A 5045-nucleotide genomic window follows, 5' to 3' on the forward strand; every position below is an offset into this window, starting at 1 on the left:
GGACTAGACAGGGGAAACACGGGAAGGAATCTCATAGAAACCTATAAAATTCCCTTAGGACTAGACGGGGAAACGCGGGAAGGAATCTCATAGAAACCTATAAAATTCCCACAGGACTAGGCAGGGTAAACGCGGGAAGGAATCTCATGAAAACCTATAAAATTCCAACAGGACTAGACAGGGGAAACACGGGAAGGAATCTCATAGAAACCTATAAAATTCCAACAGGACTAGACAAGGGAAACACGCGAAGGAATGTCATAGAAGCCTATAAAATTCCGACAGGGTGTGTGAGGGAGAAAGTGGGATTGGCTGAATCAGATCATCAGGCGAGTAGCTCGTCCTGATGATTGGTATTGGTTACAAATGATCAACGCTATCGAACAACAATTATACAATCGGAGAGACCCTAATAAAAACATCAGTGTTACGGGTGGAGGGAAAGACTGGGATGAGGGTTCGAACTGTCCCAGGCTCTGAGGAGGTGGATCTGTTGACCTGACAGCATAATGCTCTTCCTTTGAACTGCCGGAAAATCTCAGCAGCGCCCGCAGAAAGAAAGCAGAGGTCACATTTCAGATCCAGTCACCCTTCTCCGAATCCTTCCACTTGCTTGCAGAAGGCACAGGGTGGCTGGTGTACAAAGTCTCTGGCTCAGTGGTTCACAGCAACAGCTTAGAGCAACTGCCCGGGAAAGAACAGGCAGGCTTTTTGCAGGGAACCGAGGCAAGCCCTGAATTTGTAGAAGGCGAATGGCTTCTCCAGAATATTCACAAGCGCTTCAGTGACCGGGAGCCAATCTCTTAGCTGTTGGCAACTCCTCAGATGTCAAAATGCTCTGAGGTCTCTGCAATATCCAGATTAGGGCTAACAAGTGACATTTGTACCACACAGATGCCAGGCAATGACCATCACCAATAAGAGACAATCTAACCACCGCCCCTCGATGTTCAATGGTGTTACCATCACTGGATCCCCCCCCCCCACACTCTCCACGTCCTGGGGGTTACCATTAACCTGAAACTCAGTTGGCCTCTCCACATAAACCCAGCGGCTACAAGAGCAGGTCAGAGGCTGGGAATCCTGCAGCGAGTAACTCCCCTCCTGACTCCCCCCACCCCCCGAAGCCTGTCCCACCATCTACAAGGCACGGGTCAGGAGGGTGAGGGAATACTCCCCCCCTTGCCCCTGGATGGGGGCAGCTCCAACCACACTCGAGAAGCTCGACCCCATCCAGGGACAAAGCAGCCTCCCCCCTGTGACGAAACGTCTGGAAACGAACCTTCCAGCTCAGCGAGCAAACCTACATCCAGAACTGTCTACAACACGCACTACAGAAATCAAATGAGGCTACTTCAACAGCACCTTCCCCCAAACCCACGGCCCCACTCTCATCCAGAAGGACGAGGGGGCAGCAGGTACATGGGAACACCACCCCCCCTCCCTGCGAGTTTTCCTCCGAGATGTTCCCCATCCCGACTCGGAAATATATCGCCGTTCCCTTCGGGGTCAGAATCCTGGAATTCCCTCCCTCAGGGGCATTGTGGGTCTACCCACAGCACATGGACAGCAGCGGGTCAAGATGGCCGCTCACCCCCCCACCACCTTCTCGGGGGGCGCGACTAGGGACGGGGCGATAAGTACTGGGGCCCAGACAGTGACACTGATGTCTCATGAACAAAGCTTTGAATCCCAAAATTTCCTCCTTCAGGGCACAGCCCCTGCCACTCCACCCGACACAGGTCACCACCACCTACTCGAGGGGTAATTAGGGATGGGGCAATAAACCGCAGACCCGCGAACAAATAACAACAGGACGTGTCAATGGGAGTGAGGGGAGGAGGGGCTGGAGCAGACACCGGGCAGATGGGCTGAAGGGGCTCGTTTCTGTGCGATCATGGCGAGACGTACCTCTCATCACTGGAGCTCTCCTCCTCGGATTCCTCCTGTCCGTCAGCCGGGGTATCCTGGGCCAGGGGCTGCTGTTCGCCCTCCACCCAGGCTGAGCGGGGTTCCATCTGTTGGCCATCCTCATTCCCCACCTCATCTACAGGGCAGAAGGCAGACAGCAGAGTGAGCAAACCCCTCCACAGCACAATCCAGAGGCCGCAGCGTTAGGACCAGGTTGGAGGGGGGGGGCAGTGTGGGTGTGTAGGGGGGTGTAGGGGTGCGTGCGCGTAGGGGCGTGCGCGGGTGTAGATGTGTGTGTAGGTTTGGTGTGTAAGTGCGTGCGCGCGGATGTAGGTGTGCTCATAAGTGTAGGTGTGTGTGTAGTTGTAGATGCGCACACAGGTTTAGGTGTGTATAGGTGTTGGTGTGTGTGTAAGCAAGTGCAGGTGCGCACGCGAGTGTCGGTGTTGATGTGTGTGTGTAGGTGTAAGTCCGCGGGCAGGTATGTAGGTGTTGGTGTGTGTATGTAAGTGTACGCGTGTGTATGTAATGTAGGTGTGTGTATAGATGCATGCGCGAGTGTAGGTGGTGAGAGTGTATGCAAGTGTAGGGGTGCGCGCGCAGGTGTAAGTGTGTAGGTGTTGGTGTGCATGTAAGTGTAGGGGTGCGCGGGTGTAGGCGTGCTCGCGCGTGTAGGTGGGCGGGCGAGCAGGTAGGTGGGCGTGCATGCGGGTGTACGTGCGTGTGTAAGTGGGGGCGCGCGTCGGTGTTGGGGCGCGGGTCGGTGAAGGGCCGCGCGTAACGGTGAAGGGGCGCGGGTCGGTGAAGGGGCGCGCGTCGGTGAAGGGGCGCGGGTCGGTGAAGGGGCGCGCGTCGGTGAAGGGGGCGCGCGTCGGTGAAGGGCGCGCGTCGGTGAAGGGGCGCGCGTCGGTGAAGGGGCGCGCGTCGGTGAAGGGGCGCGCGTCGGTGAAGGGGCGCGCGTCGGTGAAGGGGCGCGCGTCGGTGAAGGGGCGCGCGTCGGTGAAGGGGCGCGCGTCGGTGAAGGGGCGCGCGTCGGTGAAGGGGCGCGCGTCGGTGAAGGGGCGCGCGTCGGTGAAGGGGCGCGCGTCGGTGAAGGGGCGCGCGTCGGTGAAGGGGCGCGCGTCGGTGAAGGGGCGCGCGTCGGTGAAGGGGCGCGCGTCGGTGAAGGGGCGCGCGTCGGTGAAGGGGCGCGCGTCGGTGAAGGGGCGCGCGTCGGTGAAGGGGCGCGCGTCGGTGAAGGGGCGCGCGTCGGTGAAGGGGCGCGCGTCGGTGAAGGGGCGCGCGTCGGTGAAGGGGCGCGCGTCGGTGAAGGGGCGCGCGTCGGTGAAGGGGCGCGCGTCGGTGAAGGGGCGCGCGTCGGTGAAGGGGCGCGCGTCGGTGAAGGGGCGCGCGTCGGTGAAGGGGCGCGCGTCGGTGAAGGGGCGCGCGTCGGTGAAGGGGCGCGCGTCGGTGAAGGGGCGCGCGTCGGTGAAGGGGCGCGCGTCGGTGAAGGGGCGCGCGTCGGTGAAGGGGCGCGCGTCGGTGAAGGGGCGCGCGTCGGTGAAGGGGCGCGCGTCGGTGAAGGGGCGCGCGTTGTGCGCATGTACTGGCGTGCGCGTGTACAGGCGTGCGCGTGTACAGGCGTGCGCGTGTACTGGCGTGCGCGTGTACTGGCGTGCGCGTGTACAGGCGTGCGCGTGTACAGGCGTGCGCGTGTGTGTATGTATAATCGGGTGCAAGTTAACTCCGAGTTATAAAGTCTGGAACCAACAGCCCGCAGCTGTTCAGGAGCCACCCGCTCACTTGCCCCCAGCCCCGGCCCCCTTTACACCGGTCTGACCATAACCAACAAACTAACCTCATTCCCCCCTGCCTGCTCCTGGCCTGTAACCCTCCAAACCTTTCCTGTTCACGTCTTTACCCCAATGTTATAACCGTTCCCACATCCACCACTTCCACTGCACACCCCTGTGCAAGTTCAAACCACCCTCTGTGCAAAAGCAAATGGTTTATTTTTAAATCTTTCGCCGCTCGCGTGAAAAACAGAGCCCCCCACCCTAAGGGAGTGACATCTATCCTTTACCACCCCCTCATGATTTTATAAACCTCTGTCAGGTCACCCCGAAGCCTCCTATGCTCCAGTGACAAGAGTCACAGGCTAACCTGTTCCTCCATCCTCAGCAACATCCTGGGAAATCTCTTCGGTTTAATAATCTGGTGGCACAGTGGTTAGCACTGCTGCCTCACAGCGCCAGAGACCCAGGTTCAATTCCGGCCTCAGGCGACTGACTGTGTGGAGTTTGCACGTTCTCCCCGTGTCTGCGTGGGTTTCCTCCGGGTGCTCCGGTTTCCTCCCACAGTCCAAAAATGTGCAGGTCAGGTGAATTGGCCATGAAATATTGTCCCATAGTGTTAGGTGAAGGGGTAAATGTAGGAGGAATGGGTCTGGATGGGTTGTGCTTCGGTGTGGACTTGTTGGGCCAAAGGGCCTGTTTCCACACTAAGTAATCTAATCTCTTCCCTGTTACGGGGCGACCAGAACCGGACTCATTGCTCCAGACGAGGCCTCACCGACATCCTGTACAACCCCAACGTGACGTCCCAACTCCTACACCCAAACATCAGAGCGATGAAGGCAAGGGTGATAGACACTCCTTCTCAATCCTCTGTGTACGTGTCATGTGAACATCAAAGAATGATGTACCCGACCCACCCCCGATTCTCTGTTCTCCAACACTCCCTCAGTGGTTAGCACTGCAGTCTCACGGCCCCAGGGACCCAGGTTCGATCCCAGACTCGGGGCGACTGTCAGTGTGGAGTTTGTACATTCTCCCCGTGTCTGCGTGGGTTTCCTCCCACAGTCCAAAGACGTACAGGTTAGGGTGGATTGGCCGTGCTAAATTGTCCCATAGTGTTCAGGGCTGTGCAGGTTAGGGTGGATTGGCCGTGCTAAATTGTCCCATAGTGTTCAGGGCTGTGCAGGTTAGGGTGGATTGGCCGTGCTAAATTGTCCCATAGTGTTCAGGGATGTGTAGGTTAGGGTGGATTGGCCGTGCTAAATTGTCCCATAGTGTCCAGGGATGTGTAGGTTAGGGTGGATTGTCCGTGCTAAATTGCCCCATAGTGTTCAGGGATGTGCAGGTTAGGGTGGATTG

General features: G+C 58.3%; 1 long non-coding RNA gene across 1 annotated transcript in view; it reads right to left on the reverse strand.

The window, feature by feature from the left end:
• Window positions 1-5045, reverse strand: part of LOC122546319 — an 8541-nt gene that overhangs the window by 2186 nt on the left and 1310 nt on the right. Inside the window, exon 2 of the long non-coding RNA XR_006310713.1 lies at window positions 1912-2047. This is a non-coding gene — a long non-coding RNA (uncharacterized LOC122546319). The remainder of the gene's footprint in view (window positions 1-1911; window positions 2048-5045) is intronic.

Source organism: Chiloscyllium plagiosum, unplaced genomic scaffold, assembly GCF_004010195.1.
Source record: "Chiloscyllium plagiosum isolate BGI_BamShark_2017 unplaced genomic scaffold, ASM401019v2 scaf_73334, whole genome shotgun sequence".
Classification (NCBI taxonomy): Eukaryota; Metazoa; Chordata; class Chondrichthyes; order Orectolobiformes; family Hemiscylliidae; genus Chiloscyllium; species Chiloscyllium plagiosum.